Below are 23,654 nucleotides of genomic sequence, written 5' to 3'. Positions count from 1 at the left end.
ATCTAATTGATAGGATGCATAGAGCTAAGTATTTTACAAAGCTTGAATTGCGAATCGGTTTGTTGCGATATCAAGCTCACCGACTACAAATGGATAGCATTTATGGTATAGCTGGTCGTATCATACAGGTTTGGTAGATTAGACATGTGTGGCAATAATGGCTGGACACCCTCGCCGCGTGTGTGGACATTATGGTTAGGGTTACTCTTAGTGTGGACATAACACTATTGTGTGTATTCTCTCTTGTGTGAGAGTGTGGGAGTGTGAGACTATGGCTTCTCTTCATGGCTATGGTGATAATATACATTAGGGTTTGGATCTATGCTTGTGTGTGTGTTGCCTCCTCTTCCTTGTGTGTGTTTCTTTACATGGTATCAGAGCCTGGTGCTCTCATTTAGGGTTTTATGAGTGATCAGTGAGTGAAGAGGAAGAAAAGCTATGAAGCAGAGCTACGGTGAAGAACTCCATTGAAGCTTGGAGCTTGGGAGAGCTGTGGAGCACAAACGAATACCAGATCTGAGAGCTAAGGACCATTAGTAAGTGCTACAAGACCCCCTCTACGGATTTCAGGTAATCAAAGCAAGTGAAAGGCAAGATTGAAGTTGACAAAAGAAAGCAGAAAATTTTTGGTTTTGAAGCTTTCATGGAAAGCTTGTGAGTGAATGTATTTTGGCAAATGTACTCGGGGAAATGCAAGCAATAAAGTGAAGGTCTCATGTATTTGGAAGGGAACATGTACTAGCAACACAGGAGAAAATCATTGCAAGCAAAAATTGATGTATTTCAAGTAATGTGTGAAGAAAAATTTTTGGTTTTGTGAACTCCTGCAAAACAGTGAACATACCCCCCCCCCCGCCGTGGAGGATCGATTGCAGAAGCTAGAGGAAGAATTGAGCCAAACCCTTCAAGAACAAGGTAGCTTAGGTCATTGTTAAGGTTCTGATGTTGTCAATGAGCAAATGCCCCTTCTCTATAGGCCCCAAGAGCAGGTGGCGCTTCTTCATGCTGTATTCTGTGGATAGATTGTGGTGTTTTTGGCCTAGCACACTCATTTCTACATCAATTTGGGAGCTTTAAAGCTTGGAAGGCTTAGCAAAGGGTTTATTGAGGTTTGGATAACACTTGGAGCAGCTCATTTGATGAATTTAAAGCTCATTGAACTCAATTAGCAAAGATTTATAGGTTTACAGAAGTGCTGTGTGCAGAAATAAAGCTTCACTAATCAAGGCATTAATCTTTGCCTCCTATAGTAAATTGGGCAAATTACTTTTGTACAATTAAAATCCTAAGAGTTGCTAAACTTTTGGTTCAAGAATTTTTGCATTTGGATCAGAATTGAAGGAGATAGAGCATTTTGAATGATAGAAGGTACCTGACATATGCAGAAAAAAGCAATCCAGAGAGTTACAAAAATTGATGGTTCTCATTCACCTTGAAGAATTTGATCAAACCTTCTAGGATATGTTGGAGAAATATATCATGAAGCCAATGAATTCTTAAACATTTAATTTGCACAAGATTTGGAGGAATTAGGGCAAGATCTTTGACTGGTTCTCTGGCGAGAAAAAAACCAGAAATTTTTTTCTTGAAGAAATATCTCATGTTTTCAACTTTGATCGAGTACACATTGTTGATGAAGCATTGTGGGATGTAAAAGCACATATATTGCAAGCATTTGATGTGATTTTGAGAGATTTGGAGCATCATAGGTATTGCATACAACTAGTTCAACGGGTGCATCTACTGCATTTTGCAATCATGGGAGACGGTCCGGTCCAAATTGTTGGAGAGAAACTGGATAGAACTAACTTCCAAGTGTGGAAGCTTTGAATGAAGAGTTTTTTGAAAGGCAAAGGATTGTGGAGTCTTGTATCCCGGAGCCACTTCTACCTCATCAACCAACTAATGCTCAAATGGTAGCTCACAAGCAGTGGGTAGAGAGGTCTTCAAAAGTGTTGCATTACTTTTCTATTTGTGTTACAGATGCTTTGCTCATACATATTCAAGATGCAAATACACCAAAAGAAGCATGGGACATATTGTGTCGGATGTATGAAATAGACACAGGTGCTCAGATTCATAGTGTGACATGTAGGAATAGAAGTATTCATGAGTATGTTCAGGAAATCAAGGGTTATGCAGATTCACTATCATCAATTCATGCCCCAATGGATGATGATGATTTGGTTGCTCTCACATTGCGTGGTTTAGGCCGGGAGTACAAATCTTTTGATACTTCCATCTCAGTAAGGTTGGGAGGAATGCTAGACTTTAATGAGCTTGTGTCATTGCTCATTGTGGAAGAATTAAAGCTTGGACTTGGTGGTATGAATATTATAGGTGGTCCATCCTCATCCAGTAATGATGAGCATGCAAGGAATCAGGCTTTTTACTCATCTAGAGGCTCTCGAGGAAGGGGGAGATTTGCCCCTCGAGGCCGTGGAGGACGTGGTTGGAATGACAGGTCTACTCAACCACAATCAAATCAGAATTTTCAAAATTCACAGTCATCATTTGGACCACGTGGAGGTCGTGGATTTCAATCCCATAGGGGGAGAGTTGGAACAAATGCTCGTGGTAGAGGACGATGGCAAGGTCCTCAATAAAATTTGAATGGGATTGAATGTCACTATTGTGGCAAACTTGGACATATGGTAAAAGATTGTTACAAAAAGCAGAATGATGTCAGGAATGGAAGACCACAACATGGAAATTATGCATCTACTAGTAACAATGATGGGAGTTCGAATCATCTTTTTGCAATGAAGCACATTATGGGGATAATGTATTCTGAGAATGCTAGAGATGAGTCATGGTATATGGATTCGGGTGCCTCAAACCACATGACATGTCATGGTGAGTGGTTTGAGAAGATGCAACCATTGGGTACAAATGGTTATGTGGTCACAGGAGATCATACTCAGCATCCTATAACACATGTTGGTAGTGTGCCTTTGAGGATGCATGATGGAAATGTGAAGAATATGTCAGAAGTGCTATATGTACTGTCCATTTACAAAGAATTTGGCATCAGTAGGCCAAATGGTTGAGCAGGGACTACAAGTAAGATTCAATGAGAATGGCTGTTAAGTTGTGGAAGACACTAAGCATGGCTGCACATTGATTGCCAAGGGCAAGAAGGAAGGAAGGTTGTTCAAATTGGATGCAGGCATACCAGAGTTGAACTCAGCCATGTTTTCTAAAAGCAATGGGATTGTGCAAGACATTGATATGTGGCACAAAAGGATTGGACATGTGAACATACAGAGATTGAAGAATATGCAGGTGAAAGGCATTGTTGGAGGACTACCAAGGTTCAAGTATGATGGTAGTCATCATGTATGTGAAGCATGTCAGTTTGGAAAACAAGCAAGGTTGCCATTCCCTAAAGAGGGAAACATGAGTAGGAGACCATTGGAGATTATACATAGTGATATTTGGGGGCCTGCTCAAACCCCAACTATCAATGGAAACAGATATTATATTACTTTCATTGATGACTACACTAGGTTCATTTGGGTGTACTTTCTCAAGGAGAAAAGTGAAGCACTTGGGAAGTTCATGGAGTTTAAAACTTATGTGGAAAAGCAATATGGTCATTGGGTCAAATGCTTGAGGACAGATGGAGGTGGTGAATATGTTTCTCATGCATTTGATGACTATTTGAGGAAGCATGGCATACGTAGACAGCTTACTTGTTGCAGGTATACTCCTCAGCAGAATGGAGTTGCTGAGAGGAAGAACAGGGTCATTTGTGAAGTAGAAAGAGCCATGTTAAATGAGAAGAATATGCCAAATTATTATTGGGCTGAGGCATGTGCTACTGCGGTGTATGTGTTGAATAAGACACCAATGAGCCATACACGAGAGCACACCAGAAATGAAGCTAACATGTTATAGGCCAGACATTGGCCATCTCAAAGTGTTTGGGAGTATTGCTTATGTACATGTTCCAGATGAGAAGAGAAGGAAGTTGGATCCAAAAGCAGAAAAGTGCATATTCATTGGTTATGCACAAGATAGAAAGGCATATAAGTGCTATAATCCAGTCACTAAGCAGGTTCTCATTTCATGAGATGTGGTGTTTGATGAGTTGGCAAGTTGGTACAAAGACAAAGTGGATGTCATGGTGGATGACATTGATGCAGATGTGCATGTAAACTTGCCGAATGAGGTCTCTACCTCTTTGTCAAGACCTGCAAGGTCATCCCCAGTGAAGCAAGTAATGTGAGTCCATGGTCAGGAAGACTCAGACATGAGAGTGCTAGCACTAGTAATAGTGCTTTGGACAAAGGAAAGAAGAAGGTTGAAGGAATTGGCATTACAGGTTATGATTCTTCAAGTTTTGAAAGTCTTGATGAGGAACTTGGGATTCCAGTGGTTCGTACACCAGGTGTTGACAGGCACGAGAGATATGTGCCACCTCATGCCAGGAGAGTGCATAGTGAGCCACAAGTTGTCAGGAGATCACAAAGGGTAAGGTACCCTATGGAGAGATTGACATATAGAGGTTATGCAATGCACTATGCATACATGACCTCAATGCTACAACATGAAGAACCAACATGCTTTGAAGAAGCACATGGAAAGCATGTATGGGATACAGCTATGGATGAAGAAATGGATGCTTTGAGTCATAATGAAACATGGGATTTGGTTCCACTACCAAGTGAAAAGAATGCTATAGGTTGCAAATGGGTGTACAAGGTCAAATGTAACTCAAATGGTTTGATTGAAAGGCATAAAGCAAGGATGGTCGCAAAGGGTTATGCACAGACACATGGCATAGATTATGATGAGACATTTAGTCCTGTTGCCAAGATGGCAACCGTGAGATTAGTCATCTCTATGGCAGCTTCTAATGGCTGGGAGTTACATCAAATGGACGTCAAAAATGCATTCTTGAATGGTCAACTACAATAGGAAGTATACATGGAGCAGCCAGAAGGTTATGTACATCCTCACCATCCTACATATGTTTGCAGGTTGAAGAAAGCACTTTATGGGTTGAAGCAAGCACCTCGTGCTTGGAGTGATAAGATTAGCAAATATCTCATGAGCATTGGTTTTGTGGTTGGTACTTCAGATTCTTCATTGTACATGAAGAAGACAGAGGATGGTATTGTGGTTATAGTCATCTATGTTGATGACTTGATTGTGACAGGTGATTCTGGCAAGAGTATTGCCAAGGTCAAAGAGATGTTATGTGCAAAATTTGACATGAAAGATTTGGGAGACTTAAGATATTTTTTGGGCATTGAAGTTGTGAGAAGCAAAGATGGTATATGGTTGGTCCAAAGACATTATGCTTTGGAAATGCTTGCCAACTATGGCATGACAGGTTGCAAACCCATGAGTACACCTTTGGAGCAAAATGTAAAGCTGCGGGCTGATTTGGGAGATGAGTTGGATGATATTACTATGTACAGGAAAATGGTTGGAAGCTTGATCTACTTGACTATCACAAGACCGGATCTTAGTTATGCGGTTGGACTTGTGAGTCAATTCATGCAAAGCCCAAGGAAACCACATTTGGATGCAGTGAGGAGAATAATGAGATATGTGAAGGCCACAGCGCATTATGGTCTACTTTATACACATAGAAAAGAGTTGGATGTACATGGTTTCACAGATGCAGATTGGGCAGGTAGCTCCTATGATAGGAGATCTACTAGTGGATATGCTTTTACTCTTGGGAGTGCAGTGGCTAGTTGGAGCAGCAAAAAGCAACCCACCGTTGCTTTGTCTAGCACGGAAGTAGAGTATAGAGGAGCAGCTTTGGTAGCATGTGATGCTATGTGGCTGAAAAAGCTGCTTATGGATCTTGGAGTGCATTATGATGAGAAGATTGTCATGTATTGTGACAACATGAGCAGTATACAGTTGGCAAATAACCCAGTTTATCATGCGAGGACCAAACATATAGAGGTCCATTATCATTATGTGAGAGAGAAAGTACTTTGATGGGCAGATTGATTTAGCACATGTGAGGATTGAAGAGAGCAGGTTGCAGACATCTTTACCAAGGCATTGGGTAAAGAGAATTTTGAGTATTTCAGAGATAGACTTGGAGTATTGGAGATGGACATTGTGAGCTTGAGGGGGAGTGTTGAGATATCAAGCTCACCGACTACAACTGGATAGCATTTATGGTATAGCTGGTCGTATCATGCAGGTTTGGTAGATTAGACATGTGTGGCAATAATGGCTGGACACCCTCGCCGCATGTGTGGACATTATGGTTAGGGTTACTCTTAGTGTGGACATAACACTATTGTGTGTATTCTCTCTTGTGTGAGAGTGTGGGAGTGTGAGACTATGGCTTCTCTTCATGGCTATGGTGATAATATACATTAGGGTTTGGATCCATGCTTGTGTGTGTGTTGCCTCCTCTTCCTTGTGTGTGTTTCTTTACACGGTTATCATTAGATCCGTATAGCAAAGGAAGATGTGCCTAAAACTTCTTTTAAGATAAGATATGGCCATTATGAATTTTTAGTGTTACCCTTTGGTCTCACTAATGCACCAACAACTTTCCAAGAGATGATGAATGATATATTTTGAGATCTGTTAGGAAAATGTGTGGTAGTTTTCTTAGATGATATTTTGATATATAGCAAAACTTTGGATTGTTGAGAGATAGCAATTGCGTTTGTGCAATGCTACATTGTATGGATGATGGATGATGGGTGAGTTGTGGAACACCTCGATTAAGAGGGGGTGTTGAGAGATATAATCGCGGTGTTGTGTGTATGTGGGAAAGCACCCTAGAGGTGCAAGATATTGTGTGTATGTGTGTATGTGGGAAAGCACTCTAGAAGTGCAAGATATTGTGGTGAGATGGAATGCCACATGTAATATTGTATGGTGTGTGAGTGTTGACCAAAAGAAGTGGAAAAGGAGTTGCCACATGGATGATGACATGTAAAGTGGGATAAGGCTTGAGAGCCTATATCATTGTATGGTTCATTGTGATATGTGAATACAAGGGAATAGTGTTGAGTGTGCAATCTCCCTCTCTCTCTAGTCATGGAGTTTTTAGTGTGGTTTAATCCACCTTAATTCTTATGCTTAATCTATGTCCTTCACCATGATCAATCCCATTTCTAGAATCTTAACATGGTATCAGAGCCAAATGGGCTCTTGGTCATGGGTGATTATTATGTATATTAGTTTGGTTGTGTGTTTGTTTGATTAAGCATTATTTTCAGCTTATTATGGAAAAAAAAATTATGCACACTCATGTTATCATTTGGATTTGCATTTGTGATGAGGATTTGAGAGGAGATTTACATTTGTGAGAGGATTGAGAGGAGATTTGCAACAAGGATGTTGCATAGAAGCTGCCCAAGAGAGTTGCAAATGGAGTTTTGCAACATGGAGAGCTTGCTCATCATCAAGGAAGCTGAAAATGGAGATTTCAGCATTATGAAGGCTATGGAGTCTTTATCAACGTCAAGGAGAAGCTGCCAAGAGAAGATATGCTGCTGATTATGCCTCAAGAAGGTTGGTTTTGTGAAGTTTTGCCTCAAAGTTTTGTGTTTGAGCATGGAAAAATGCTCAATGTATAAGGGTTGCTTGATGGGATGGAAGAATCCCAAGGTTCTTTGCTTCCAAGCAAAGAGTGAAAGAGGTGCAATGCTTGTCTAATAAGGGACAAGAAGTTATGGGCTTGGAAGAAGTCCATGGTTGAGCACATTGGAATGGGGTGGTGCTCATTGGTTTGCTCAAGGAGGGAAGCAAACTGTTGTGGAAGCCATTGAAGGCTTGCTTTGTTGTCATGCACCTAGTGGTTTCTCAAATGGGAGAAACTTGCAGAAAAGCACCCTTGAAGATTTGCATGTAGAAGCAAAGCATGCATATTGGAGCTTAATCAAAAGCTCGTAGTGGCCACGTTGATGGTCATTGTTAAGGAGGTTGTGGCACATAAAGCCAGAGAGAGAGAAGCCGGATACTACAAGCTCTCAACAAGCAGCACTATAAACAGTTGATAGAACAACTTATGAAATGGAAGTAGAGCGCAGCGTTGAGAGCTACTGCACTACTGTTTGCGTATTGATTCTTAAGATGTCGCCTGCAGCCATGGCCCCCGCTGCACAGAATGGCAAGAAGGTTTTGGCTGCTACCAAGAATGCCAGAAAAGAGGAGCCTGTGTGCAGAGTGAGCAGCAGGGCAAGAAGAAGAGGTTTCCATGAGACAGGCTGAGGAGCAAAAACAAGGAGAAGAAATTGGGGAGGAAGAAAAGGAAGAAGCAGCAGTATTAACAGGAGGCGAAGATGCGATGAAGAAGAAGCAGCATCAGTGAGGTGGTAGAAGCTAAGCATGTGCGCAGCTCACACGAAGACGGCGAGCTGTACAGAGCCCATGCCAAGCTAGTGAAGGAAAGGTCCATGATCCTTGCCACCAACAGTGGTGGCAAGTCTGCACGCTTGTTCAGTAACAAGGAGATGAAGCATGCCATGAACGGCTTTGCCCGCGAGACTGTGGACGCTTTGGAGAGGTGTACAAGGGCATTCTAGGTGACGGCAGTGTGGTAGCCATAAAGTCAGCCAAGATAGGCAACATCAAGGGTAAAACAGGCGCAAAGAAACTGCAGCCTGCTGAAGCAGACCAACCAAACCTTGTACATTTTGCTGAGCTTTGAGAGCCACAACATCACGATTCTCAGCCTCGTATGTGTATTGAAGAGCTATCGTCAAAGCAAAACAGTGTGTGGTGTACAACAAGAGGAGCAACGGCTGCTGTGCAGAAGCAGTCGAGAGTGGCGCATTCAACGCATTTAACGCGTTCAGAGATTTTTTTATTTTTTTAAAAAAGACATTAATCTTTAAATGTGTGTGGCCCAAAAGTAAACCCTTGTTCATATGCAGCCTATGGAATTGCTTATGATAGTCACATTGGTGCGCACATGCCCAAGTGGAGGAATCTTGCTATTCTTGTAGGTCATCAAGAACAATGATCTTCGTTCATTTGGCACCTTTAAGGTGTAGAATTGTATGGTTTTATCTCTCCTCTCAATTGGATTTGATGGGTGCCCTGCCCTTGCACACGCATAAAAAGGATTGTATTTGTTTCACCCATGTATATGAGTGCAAATCGTGCCTGAGCTTGCATGCTCAAAACGAGATATGTATTCACCCATGGTATGAGGGTAACCATGCTCGAGCTCACCGAGAAGCTCAAAATGGTAGTTGAGTGATGTGTGCATGAGCGATGCACGTGTGAGGTGCATGCGCATGGGTTGGATCCTACCCGAACTTTCATGTTCAAATCGGACTCAGTGGTTTCGCTGTGAGCGATGAGTCGACTCAAAATGGACTAGGTGTCTAAGATGGTAGACACGGGCACACATATTTGGATGATGGACACTCCAATGTATCATTGAGGGGGAGTGTTGAGAGATAGCAATTGCGTTTGTGCAATGCTACATTGTATGGATGATGGATGATGGGTGAGTTGTGGAACACCTCGATTAAGAGGGGGTGTTGAGAGATATAATCGCGGTGTTGTGTGTATGTGGGAAAGCACCCTAGAGGTGCAAGATATTGTGTGTATGTGTGTATGTGGGAAAGCACTCTAGAAGTGCAAGATATTGTGGTGAGATGGAATGCCACATGTAATATTGTATGGTGTGTGAGTGTTGACCAAAAGAAGTGGAAAAGGAGTTGCCACATGGATGATGACATGTAAAGTGGGATAAGGCTTGAGAGCCTATATCATTGTATGGTTCATTGTGATATGTGAATACAAGGGAATAGTGTTGAGTGTGCAATCTCCCTCTCTCTCTAGTCATGGAGTTTTTAGTGTGGTTTAATCCACCTTAATTCTTATGCTTAATCTATGTCCTTCACCATGATCAATCCCATTTCTAGAATCTTAACATGGATGAGCATGACAGTCATCTTAAAGAGGTTCTAGGAAGGCTCAGGAAGGAAAAACTGTATTGTAAATTATCTAAGTGTGATTTCTTTAAAAAGAAATTATTATACTTAGGTCATAAGATCTCTCGGGATGGCTTGAGTATAGATTTGGATGGGATCCAAAAGGTTTTGGAATGGCCAATTTCTTGTACGGTCAAACAGTTAGATCTTTCTTAGGTTTGGTGGTATTTCTTCGAAAATCTGTTAAGGATTATTTGAAGTTGACTATACCTTTTACCAACCTTCTTAAGGGTAAAAATAAGAAGTCCAATTCTCTAATTGTGTGGAATGATAACCTACAGGAGGCTTTCAAGATTTTGAAAAATAAAGTTCGAGATGCTCCTGTATTAGCCTTGCCAGATCCTAGCAGACCTTACATTGTTGAGACTGATGCTAGTGATTTTGCGATAGGCGCAGCTTTGTTCTAGGATGGGAAGCCTATGGCCTTTGAGTAAGAAACATAATGATGCACAGACTAGATACCTAGTTCAGGAGAAAGAGTTGTATGTAATCATTTATGCTTTAAAGACACGGAGACAATATCTTTACGGGTCTCAGTTTATGGTCTTGACAGATCATCAGTCTTTACAGTATATTTGTGATCAACCGGACTTAAAGGGTAGAAAACTAGATGGGCTAAGTTGATGTATGTAGGACTTTGATTTCATGTGATTAAATATAGGAAAGGTAGCTTGAATCGCATTGCTTATGTGTTGAGTCAAATTGGTGAAGTTAATGAACTTTGCTTCACTGAGATTACTTTTAACTTGTACGGTTCACTCAGGGAAAAATGCAGTACATATATTTTCTTTGGAAAATATTAGAATTTGGCAAAATCACGGTCCACCAACTCTGAAGTAGATCAAACCTAGTGAAAGGAAAAGCCAACTAATTTTTATTTGGAATGGTCTTTTATTTCGAAATGATAAGGTTTGTGTGCCGGAAATTAAGTTAAGGATCCTATATTTAAGTGCCATGATGCACCATCGGCAAGACGTCCTGGCATACAACGTACCTAGGCTTTAGTTAGAAGGACATTTTATTGGTAAAAAATGAAAGATTTTATTTAGAGTTATGTGGTCCGATGTCATCAATGTCAGATAAACAAGACTGAATGCCTTAAATCTGCTGGGCTATTACATCCTTTTGATATTCCAACTAGAAAATTCATCTAGAAAGTGAAAAAGTATTTCCATGGATTTCATTGTTGCGGGACTTCCACGTACCAGTAGGGATCATGATGCCATTTGGGTAGTTGTGGATAGATTGACAAAGATGGCTAGGTTTTTACCCACAAAGACAACAGTTAAAGCTTCGGAATTGGCTTACTACCTTCTGATATTGTGAGCGATCGAGACTCTAAGTTCATGGCTAATTTTTGGCAGGAAGTTTTCATGAAATTGGAAACAACTTTGAGTATGAGTTCCTCTGATCATCCGCAGTTTGATGGGCAAAACAGAGCGTGTGAATCAGATTGTAGGCTTCGTGCATGTCTCTGGAAAACCATCAAATTGGGAAAAGTATATTCAATGATGAAATTTGCCTATAACAGTTCTAAACATACGGCTATACAGGTTTTAGTCTGTTCATGTTTATGTATGGGTAGCAACCTAGGAGAGGGCACCTATTGATGTCGGTCTTAAGGACATTGAGCTTGATGCATCGACGAGGGATTTCTTGCGTGATATATAGGAAATGCTGACCGAAGCTCGGGATTCTATCAGGAGTGCTTAGGATAGGGCACAATTTTATGCTGATAGAGGATGCTCACCTCGGTCTTTTGAACCAGGAGCATTGGTTTATTTAAAAGTTCCTAAAGACTCTCAGACTTTATCAACAAGAAAATGCTTGAAATTATCTCTTAGATATTGTGGTCCATTTCGAGTTATACGTCGAATTGGCACAGTTGCGTATGAACTAGAACTGCCTCCACATGTTATAGTTCATCCAATCTTTCATGTCAGTAGATTGAAACAGAAACTGGGAGGTGAGGATAACACAGTTACTCCTCAAGAACTCATTGAAGTCAAAGATTTATCCTATGTTCTACACAAACCTAAAAAGGTATTTGAATTCATGGAAAGGAAACCACGTAGTTGACTAATCCTTGAGGTTAAAATTAAGTGGAAAGATAGGGAAATAGAGGATTCGACTTGGGAGTCGGTTGAGAATGTTCAATGCAGATTTCCTTCTTTTCATTGCAAGAGTGCAATGTTTTGAGAGAGGGGAAGTATGTTATGCGCACATTATATGTGCATATACTAGGAGGCTAACCCACATTAGGCTTGTGAGCATGGGAGCATGGGAACAAGATCTAGTGGAGCATGGGTTAGGACTAACCTTAAGGGTTGAGGTTAGGGTCAGGCATCCAAGGGTCACACATGGGAAATGGAGAGTTAAGAGTCACTTGAGGGCCCTCCTATATAATAGGGGCATGGGGCACACTTCAGGGATGTTCTCTTATGTAGAGGATTGTATCTACATTCTTGCTATTTCATAGTAGAGATGAGTGCTGCTGGAATGGAGTCATACCTCTTGGTGGTATGAGACATCAAGGTTAAGGTATGAGGTACTTCATTGTAATACAGGTGTATCCCTTGGACTCGGGGGTGGTTGGGTGGATGAGTTTATGCCATGTTTATGCATGATTATTATCTAGAGAGGTCTTAGGGTTTTAACAACTTATGTTCCAAGAGCTACCTCAATTATTTCTTAAGCTCAATGGCTTTGTGAATGGATATCTTATAGGTCCTCTTTGTAGCCTTTAATGCGATGATTCACAACCTTGTAGGTCACATGATAGAGTTCATGGAGATAGATAGAAAGAGAAAATTGACACAGCCTAGGAAGCACTAGTCATTGGCCAAGTCTAAAACTATGCCTAGTTGGAGACTCAAATGAATGCCACACTGAGAACGACTATCTACTACTACAATAGATGCAGGCTCTCAAGGTTGACTCTAGGATTCACTACCTAGAGAGAAAGTTGGATGTTATTCTACACACACAAGCTGATGGAGCCAAAGCAACAAGGGCAAGACTCAAGAGGAGCTCACACGGGCAACCACCCCCACCCCGCTACACTACAAGAGGCCAAGATGTTGGTGCACAATACGCTCAAGCCTATGGATGAATTCCATAGTAATATGCCTTCACAAGTTATAAGGTAGGAAATCAAGCCGATGTTCATTACCATAAAGGGACCATTATCTTTAGGGACATCCACCAAAACAATGTGCAAGATTTTGAATCTGCATTCAATTGCCTTTGCTATCTAAAGAAAACTAAATGTTGTATACCTTATGGGCAAGTGAGAAACATCTTTTCACTAGCAAATTTAACTTTCTTGAGATTACTTCTTTGGTCTAGATTCAACTTTTGCAAGTAGCTAGGTGATATGAATGAATGAGTACTAGTTAGAAGCTTAAGTTGTGTACCTGGTAGTCACTGGTGCTTGGATAATGGAGCATTGCTGATTTGGACCATGATGCTCAATAGTTGCATGAATTCTTCTTGCTTCTTCTTCTTCCAAGTCTACAACAGTAATGACTTTAGACATAGCAAAGTGAGTTTGAAAGTTTCTTCTCTAATTTTTTCAATATCTTGATTGCTTTGTACCAAAGCTTCTTGTCTCTCTAAAAGTGGAGGTCTATGGTACTTTGAGTAGGATGGGTCAAGATTGGTGCATTGGGACATTTACTCATGATATGTTCAGGTTGGCATGCATTGTTAACCCATTCTACTACCATTATCTTATATCAAGGAGTCAATTTGGATACACCAAAAGGTCATACATTCAAGATATAAAGCAATGGTGTCCAAATCTACAACTTGGGTGGGCGCTCGAAAATGGTCCTATATGTAATATTTATGGTGATTTTCGCTTCAAGAGCGTGTGGTAGTAAGTTAGGATGAAGTCTCAACAAGTGATGTACTTCATGGATATATTATAAGAGTAGTCATTGTAATAGCATTATGCCTCTTATGATCCTAAAGTGCCTGGTCAGCCACAGTTTAAGTGAGAGTGAACACTTATGGCCATGTATATAAGTGAATATCTCTCATAATACAAAGGACTCTTTCACTGTGCAATAGAGTCTTACTCTTGCTCTTTCTAATCCTCTTGCTAATCTCTCTCTAATGTATGCTAGTGAGTGTGTGTGAGTGAAGTGAGGTGAGAGCAGGGACGAGTACACATAGATCAATGCGGCAGTGTGACAACGCTCGTTGTTTGGGAGGCACGTTGGAATTGCTTCTCAAGGAGTTGTAGAGCTTGGAGACCTCAAGGGTTACGAGCTCGGCCATTGGAGAGGTCCTCACGACAATTGCGGTTCACCAGGTAATCTCTTGTTGGATGTGTTTTGAGGGGGGTTAGGGTAAGCCATATTATTTTTGGTGCCGCTCTGCCGGGGGGAATTATCCCTTAGCATTTTCCATTGTTTTTCTTTAATCTACGCATTACCATTGCCCATTGTATTGATTAATGGTTTCCCATGAAAAAGATATGGTTTTGATGGAGATTTATGTGTGATTTGGTGTAGAATAGCTCTTTTTTTGTTTTATAAAGAATATTTTTTAACTTAATTTTTAGCTTAAATCGTTGTTTTTGTTGTTGTTAATGTGGTTTTTAATGTTCCTAGGGCTTGCACATAGAGTGTATTAGGCTTTGTTTGCATTCATTGTATCAAACAATGCTATGGGATGTAAATTTTAGTGATTTTTAGCTCTCTTTTAGCTCTCTTTAGAGTTGAACATAGAACAAGAATCATTAATTTTAGAGTTAAACATAGAACAAGAATCATTAATTTTTGGTTGATTTGTATGTTTTTTGTTTGATTTGTGTGCACTAGAGTGTTAACAAGAGAGATTAGAATTAAGAGTTTAATTAGTCTCTAGTTATAAATTAATTTACACATTAGTTGATGCGCATAGCTTAGCAATTTCATTCTCTATCTGATGATGTGCTCAATGGTGTGAATTAATTAGTGATTAGTGATTAATTAGAGCTCTTGATTAGTCTACAAGAAAAAAAGATTAGTGGAAAGATTAATCTTTGATTTATTTTGAAGCACTTTTTTTTTATAACTCATTAAGGCTTAATGAGCATTGAATGAAAAGATGCCAATGAGTTATCAAATTGTCCATTTGTTTTAGAGGCCATTTATGAAGGGTGTAAGGGGGGTATCAAGGGTTGACTTTTTTAATTCCCATTACCTTTTTGGAAAAATATTCCTCCCAAACAAGGAAATTCAAATTTCTTACTAGACTCCAAAAAATAATTAAAAAAAAAAATCAGACGTTTCACACATTAAGGTTTCACGCGCAAAAAAAAAGAAAAAGAAAAAAAAGACGTTTCACGCCTTAAGGTCTCACAAAAAAAAATAGACATTTCAACATTAAGGTTTCATGTCTTAAGATCTCACACCAAAAATAAATAAATCGGATGTTTCATGCCAAAAAAAATTCAAACGTTTTAGGCGTTAGGGTTTTACGCCTTTCTCTCTCTTCCTCCCTCTCCTTGCATCTCTCTCTCTCTCTCTCTCTCTCTCTCTCTCTCTTCCCCCCCCTTATCTTACCATCTCTCTCTCCCTCTTTTACTATGTTAACTTTTCTTATTTCTTTGCATCTGCTAGTATGTCATTATATATATATCTCTCTCCCACCCTCTCTCTCTCTTTTACCATCTCTTACTCTTACTTGGGCTGTGCGTGCTCTGTCTCTGTCTCTCTCTCTCTCTCTCTCTCTCTCTCTCTCTCTCTCTCTCTCTCTCTCTCTCTCTCTCTCTCTCTCTCTCTCTCTTTGTGTGCTCTCTCTCGTGAAACAACCTCCATGCAAAAAAAAATCAAATTCTTTTTTCCATGAAGTTCGTTTCACACCGTGAACTGCACCTTGCTAGTTTATGTCGTGAAGGGGGATCCGCCGTGGCACCCTGCTATTTCACCTTGCATCTTGTTTGGAGGCTCGTATCTCCTAAACCGTGAATCCAATGAACGCGCTCTACTGCTCACATCAAAAAGCTAACATCGAGCTCTTTGAAATTGGTTTGTAGCATCCAAGGGTAAAATTCATCATTTTGGCTTTCGACCAGCCGCCTCAAAATTTGACCTAAAAATCGAGGCAAAAACGGACCATAAAGCACTAAAAATCGCCCAAAACAGCCCGAAAATGATTGCGAACCATATTTGGGCTACTTTTTCAGTGTCTAAATGAAAAAATCACGAAAAAATTAGAGAGACAAAGTTGTAGTACTCCAAAAATACAACTCTCATGCAGAGTTTTTTCGAATTCCTTTTTGTAATACATTAAAAAACGGGCTAAGAAACAGGGAAAATCTTTCCGAGAAAAAAATTTCATCTTGAGACAGTGATGGAAAATAGGTGTTGAGACCTCCTCTTCCATCTGACATGCTTCTAGCATGCACCTTTTCCAAAAAAATATCTCTAAGAGGTCACATGGGTGTAGCGCCTAAGCTTATTAGGAAAAATGGACACTCGTTTGGACCCAACGAAGAGTATGCCAAGCCTCCTAAGGCTGTAAGAAAACCTAAAAAGCGAAAAAAAAGGTGTGCTTGCTCATTAATGGAGCAGTTGATGTCATGATATGGCCACGATAGAGAGATTACGTTGGTTTGCACACAGACTGAATCCAATAGTTGATATCTTCGAGCCATTGAGATCCATGGCCCAACTACAACTCCCAATTCTCCATGCCTACAACAAGTGTGTCATCTCGGGTTTTACACCCCCTGTCACATCAATCCCTCTAGGATTTGGTCCTTGCCTAGCACTATCACAAGTCCTAAGCCTTTAGCCATGCTAGGTACCAACTCTTTGCAACCCCTAGATGCTCATACCTTGGACGTATTGATTGACTAATTTAGGAAGGGGGGTTACCCAACGACACTAAGTGAGTCCATACCCACATTAGTGTTGAGATTCAAGCTCGATGTCAGCTTGTGCCAGTTGCACTATGTGCTGGCATGTTAGGTAGTAACATGTGTGAGACATAAATGATCGCGTCCAGCTGGTCATAGTGTGTGTGGATTAGCTAGGATTAGTTGTGTGTGGACACAACACAAGTGTGTGGACACAACACAAGTAGTGTGTTGTAGATTATGGATTATGGCTTTATGCATTGTGTGAGAAGGGAGATGGCTTCCCTCTATGGTTAGGGTTTGCAATATACATTAGGGTTTGCAATATATACACAACACAAGTAGTGTGTTGTAGATTATGGATTATGGCTTTATGCATTGTGTGAGAAGGGAGATGGCTTCCCTCTATGGTTAGGGTTTGCAATATATATTAGGGTTTGCTCTTGTGTGTGTGTCTTCTCTCCCTCTACCTGTTTTTCATCATGGTATCAGAGCCTGGTGCTCTCTATTAGGGTTTATGAGTGAGTGAGAGAAGAGGGAGAAGAAGCTGTGAAGCAAACCATTGGAGCTGTGAAGCTTGGAGCACACAAATACTCAACAAATCTGAGAGCTAAGGACCACGGGTAAGCAAAGCTAAACTATTGAGATTCAAGCTCGATGTCAGTGTGTGCCAAATCTGAGAGCTAAGGACCACGGGTAAGCAAAGCTAAACTATTGAGATTCAAGCTCGATGTCAGTGTGTGCCAGATCTATGCTATGTGCTGGCATGTTAGGTAGGAACATGTGTGAGACATAAATGACTGCGTCCAGCTGGTCATAGTGTGTGGACATTAGCTTGGGTTAGATGTGTGTGGACATAACTCATAGTGTGTTGTGTGTATTATGGATTATGGCTTTATGCATTGTGTGAGATGGGAGATGGCTTCTCTCTATGGTTAGGGTTTGTAATAAACATTAGGGTTTACTCCTGTGTGTGTGTCTCCTCTCCCTCTACCAATTTTTCAACATGGTATCAGAGCCTTGTGCTGTCTATTAGGGTTTATGAGTGAGTGAGAGAAGAGGGAGAAGAAGCTGTGAAGAGAAGATGTGAAGCTTGCCATTGAAGCTGTGAAGCTTGTTGGAGCACACCGATTACTATCAGATCTGAGAGCTTGGCCTACTGGGTAAGGTCTTCTAAACATTCTTGAGCAGATTGCAGGTGATTCAGGCAGAAACAAAGCAATTTAGGGCAACTCAAAGCAAAGAAAAATTCTGGTTTTTTAATGGAAGCTTTCCATTAAAGCTTGGAAGCGGTGATGTATAGTGAAATAGATGTAAATCTAGCAAAGACACATGTATCTGACAAGGAGGAATGTATTGGCAACTCATATGCAAGCCCTACACTGATTTTGGAGCATTTTACATGCATTTGAATGAGTGAAAAATTCTAGTTTTTGAGCTCTCACAAAACAGAGAAAAGGAGGTCAAAATTTGATGCATTTGGAGCATGTTTTTGGCAAAAATCAAAGCATTGACTGGTTGCACACATACCTAGGTGTGTTGGGTACTTGTTTACCTCATCAATTAGCAACATAAACACTCACAAAACCCTCAGGAGCAGGCGGCGCATTCTGGACAGAGAAACAGGGTAGTTTTTTGACATTTTTGATACGAGGAGGTCGATTACAACTTGGGTGCTTGATATATTTCAAAATTTGTTTAGCAATTAGTTGCTACACACACTTGAGAAGAAGGCTACATGATTGGATTGATCAATTATCATCAATTGTGCTGGGAATGAGCTGATTAAATAGGCTGTCCACTGGTTGGCAGAGAAACAGAGTGAGTTTAATCGAACAATTACTCTTTGGTCTTAAACAATTGGACTAATTCCTCTTACATGGAGTTAGTGGACATCATTACTAAGCTAATGAATGCTTGGTTGCTCAATTTGGACAAGGATTGAAGAAATTAGAGCAAAATTACTACTGGTTTTTTTGGTTTTTCTAGTTTTTCCCAAAACAGAGAAAGGGGTTTTACAAAATTGATATGTACACATGTCGAATGGTGTTGATACTCAACATTGAGGTTGTTTAGGTGTCAATGCAAGTTATCCATACTTGATTGAACCACTACATTGCAATTTGGAGCCTTGGAAAGCGCATCAAATCAGGGTATCTTGGACTGCGTGAGCCAGTTCATTTTGGATGCATACAGGTTGATTTTCTACATCAAATTTGAAGATTGTTGGATACTTTGGAGTACCTGGAACACTCATTGGAGTGTGGTTGAGCTGAGGAAGGCTCGTTTACAGATTTGGAATTATGCGGAAGGTGTTTTTACATTGAGCAAATATGTCGGATAATCCAGTACAGATTGTTGGTGAAAAGCTGGATAGGAAGAACTTCCAGGCATGGAAGTACAAGATCAAAAGTTTTCTGAAGGGAAAAGGTTTTTGGAATCTCATTACAGGTGCTGAGCCAGAGCCAAAACTACCCCGAAAACCTACACAGCAGGTTATAGCTCATAAGCAATGGTCAGAAAGAGCATTCAGAGTGCTACATTATCTGTCTATATGTATTTCGGATGCTATGCTTATACACATACATGATGCTGAGAATCCCAAGGATGCATGGGATACATTGGTGAAGTTGTTTGATATAGACATGAGTGCTCGCAATTCTCAATTGCGACAACAGATACATGATGTGAAGCGGAATAGAAGGAGCATACATGATTATGTGCAAGAAATAAAGAAGTTTGCAGATGCATTGGCAACAATTAATGCCCCCGTGCCTGATGATGATTTTGTGGATATTACCTTGTGTGGTCTTGGCAAGGAATATAAATCTTTTGATACATCTATCTCGGTTAGGAGTATAGGTTTACCAGACTTTGATGAGTTGGTTTCACTCTTACTTGTTGAGGAAATCAAACTCAGTGATTCCTTTCAGGATGCATCTACTAGCCATGATGATAATGGTAGAAATTAGGCTTTCTATTCTCAAAGAGGCTTTAGAGGCAGGGGGAGATTCACATCACATGGCCGTGGTAATGGTCGTGGATGGCAGGACAGGTCATCACTCACAACAGAATTTTTAGCCTTCATATGGTGCTAGAGGTGGTCGTGGATATACACCTCAGAGAGGCAGAGGTAATCCTCGTGGTAGAGGACATTGGCAAGGCCAACAAACATCTATACAAGATGTGGAATGCCATTACTGTGGGAAATTTGGTCATATGGCACGTGATTGTTTCCGCAAACAGAATGATTTGAGAGGGGGTAGAGCACAACGTGGTGGACATTATGGTGGACATTATGCACAACATGGTGGAAATTATGCATCAAAGCAGTAATGATGGCAGCGCAAATCACTTGTTTGCCACCATGAAACATGTTGTGGGATCTATGATGACAAATGCTGAGAATGATGATACATGGTATATGGACTCTGGAGCATCAAACCATGACTTGTCATGGTGAATGGTTTGAGCATATGAAGCCTATGGATGTGAAAGGCTATGTGGAGATAGGAGATGATACTCAGCATGCCATTACACATGTTGGAAGTGTACCATTGGTTATGCACAATGGTCAAACAAAATCTATGTCAGATGTATTGTATGTGCCTTCTATCACAAAAAGTTTGGCCTCAGTTGGTCAAATGGTGGAACAGGGATTACAAGTTCGTTTCAACGAGCATGGCTGCTTCGTTGAAGATTTCAAACATGGATGTAGAGTCATGCTAAAGGCAAGAAAGAAGGCAGGTTGTTTAAGCTGGATGCTCGAATTCCTGAGTTAAAATCAATCATGTTCTCTAAAAGTAGAAATGTGGTACAGAACATTGATATGTGGCATAAGAGGATTGGACATGTCAATATACAAAGGTTAAAGAACATGCAGGCAAGAGGCATTGTTAGTGGGCTGCCTAGATTCAAGTATGATGGGAATATGCATGTTTGTGAAGCCTGTCAGTTTGGAAAGCAGGCAAGGTTACGGTTGCCTAGAGAAGGAAACATGAGTAGCAAGCCACTTGAGATAGTACATAGTGATGTATGGGGTCCTGCACAAAACCCATCTATCAAAGGCAGTTTATACTATGTGACATTCATTGATGATTTCAGTAGGATGACATGGATATACTTTCTCAGAGAGAAGAGTGAAGTGTTGGAAAAGTTTATGGATTTCAAAGCTTTTGTAGAAAAGCAATATGGCTCATGGATTAAGTGTTTGAGGACAGATGGAGGTGGTGATGAATACACCTCAAATGCTTTTGAGCATTTCTTGAGAAAGCATGGAATAAAAAGACAATTGACTTGCAGGTATACACCTCAGCAAAATGGTGCGGCTGAGAGAAAGAATAGAGACATATGTGAAGTGGCAAGGGTAATGCTCAATGAAAAGAGCATGCCAGATTATTATTGGGTAGAAGCCTGTGCTATTGTAGTGTATATACTGAATAAAACATCTACTGCAGCCATTCATGGAAGTACGCCAGAGATGCGGCTTATAGGTTTTAGACCAGACATTGGACACCTCAAAGTTTTTGGAAGCATAGCTTATGTACATGTGCCTGCTGATGAGAGAAGGAGGAAGTTGGATCCTAAGGCAGAAAAGTGTGTATTTGTTGGATATGCACAGGATCGTAAGGCATACAAATGTTATAATCCACAAACTAGACAAGTGGTTATCTCACGAGATGTGGTGTTTGATGAGCTTGCTAGTTGGTACAAAGCAAAGGATGAGGGTGTCATTGAGTCACTTGAAGCTGATGTGCCTGTGAACTTGCCACAAGTAAGTTCTAGTTCTACTTCTATGTCTGGGCTAGCAGCAGAGGCTGAGAGTAGTACTGTACGTCCATGGTCAGGGCGTTTGAGGCATGAGAGTGTAAGCACTGGGAGTAGTGCTGTGGATAAAGGAAAGAAGAAGGTTGAAGAAATTGGAATTAAAGATTATGAGTCGTCTAGTTCAAAGAGTTTGCTTGGCATACCTATTTTACGCACACCTGGTGCAAGGCAAGATAGATATGTGCCACCACATGCTAGAGTGACAGGTGTTCAGAGTGATCCGCATGCACTGCGGAGATCCTAGTGGGTCAGATATCCAGTTTTGACAGGTTGACATATCGAGATTTTGCTATGCATTATGCATATATGACGTCTTTGGTGAAGCATGTGGAACCTGCATGCTATACAGAAGCTATTGGAAAGCATGTATGGGAGAAAGCAATGGATGTTGAGATGGATGCATTGGTTCATAATGATACATGGGATTTGGTTGCATTACCATAGGACAAAAATGTCATTGGTTGTAAATGGGTTCACAAAGTGAAGTGCAAGTCTGATGGTTCCATTGAACGACATAAAGCAAGATTGGTAGCTAAGGGTTATGCACAAACCCAAGGTTTGGACTATGATGAAACATTCAGTCCAGTGGTGGCAAAGATGGGAACAGTGAGAGCAGTCATTGCTATGGCTGCAGCTAATGGTTGGGAAATGCATCAAATGGATGTCAAAAATGCATTTCTAAATGGTGATCTACAAGAGGAAGTGTATATGGCATAGCCAAAAGGTTATGTACACCCAAAGTATCCCACTCATGTATGCAGATTGAGGTGACAGGGTGTAAGCCTATGAGTACACCTTTGGAGAAGAATGTAAAGTTGCAGGCTGATTTTAGTGAGGAGTTGGATGATCCATCTATGTACAGGAAGATGGTTGGTAGTCTCATTTACATGACTATCACACGCCCCGGTTTGAGTCTGCCGATTTGAGTTATGCTGTGGGGCTAGTAAGCCAGTTCATGCAGAGCCCCAGAAAACCTCATTTGGATGCAGTGGGACGCATTATGCAATATGTAAAGACCACTGCACATTATGGTCTTCTTTATGAGAGTGGTAAAAACTTGGATATACATGGCTACACAGATGCTGATTGGGCAGGTAGCTCATATAACAGGAGGTCTACTAGTGGTTATGCTTTTACACTTGGAAGTGCCGTTGTGGTAAGTTGGAGTAGCAAGAAGCAACCTACAGTTGCTTTATCTAGTACAAAGGCTGAATACAGGGGTGCAGCCATTGCTACTTGTGAAGGAATTTGGTTAAAGAGTCTCTTGGCAGATTTGGGTGAGCCTATTGATGGCAAAGTTGTCATTCGTTGTGACAACATGAGCAGTATACAGTTGGCAAAGAATCCAGTGTTTCATGCGAGGACCAAACACATAGAGGTCCATTATCACTTTGTCAGAGAGAAGGTGCTGGATGGCACAGTTGATCTACAGTTGATCCACAGTATGATGAGCAGGTGGTAGATATCTTTACAAAGCCACTTAGCAGGGAAAAGTTTGAGTACTTCCGTACTATGTTGGGAGTACATGGGATGAGCTTGAGGGGGAGTGTTGAGAGCCTTGATATCCCAAGCTCATCTACATCTTCATCTATGGCAGTACATCATGAGCTTGAGAGGGGCTGTTGAGATTCAAGCTCGATGTCAGTGTGTGCCAGCTATGCTATGTGCTGGCATGTTAGGTAGGAACATGTGTGAGACATAAATGACGGCGTCCAGCTGGTCATAGTGTGTGGACATTAGCTAGGGTTAGATGTGTGTGGACACAACTCACAGTTTGTTGTGTGTATCATGGATTATGGCTTTATGCATTGTGTGAGATGGGAGATGGCTTCTCTCTATGGTTAGGGTTTGCAATATACATTAGGGTTTGCTCCTGTGTGTGTGTCTCCTCTCCCTCTACCAAATTTTCAACATAAACACCCTTGAGAGTGGATTGCAGGTGATTCAAGCACAAACAAGGCAAATCAGGGTTGCCCAAAGCAAAAGAAAATTATGGTTTTTGCAAACCCTAGAGTAAATCTGGAACAAGATTG

The 23,654-nt window shown here is 40.8% G+C and overlaps 1 long non-coding RNA gene across 1 annotated transcript; it reads left to right on the top strand.

Annotated features, from left to right (window-relative positions):
- The first annotated feature begins 6,637 nt into the window (after positions 1-6,637).
- Positions 6,638-9,772, top strand: LOC147614540 (uncharacterized). Its single transcript, XR_015263144.1, has 2 exons — positions 6,638-6,741; positions 6,781-9,772. It is a non-coding gene; the product is annotated as an uncharacterized LOC147614540 (long non-coding RNA).
- The last annotated feature ends 13,882 nt before the right edge of the window (positions 9,773-23,654 follow it).

The sequence above is a fragment of the Cibotium barometz genome, chromosome 42, assembly GCF_041138505.1.
Source record: "Cibotium barometz isolate CiBa-2024 chromosome 42, ASM4113850v1, whole genome shotgun sequence".
Lineage (NCBI taxonomy): Eukaryota > Viridiplantae > Streptophyta > Polypodiopsida > Cyatheales > Cibotiaceae > Cibotium > Cibotium barometz.
This window is presented reverse-complemented; position numbering and strand designations above follow the sequence as displayed.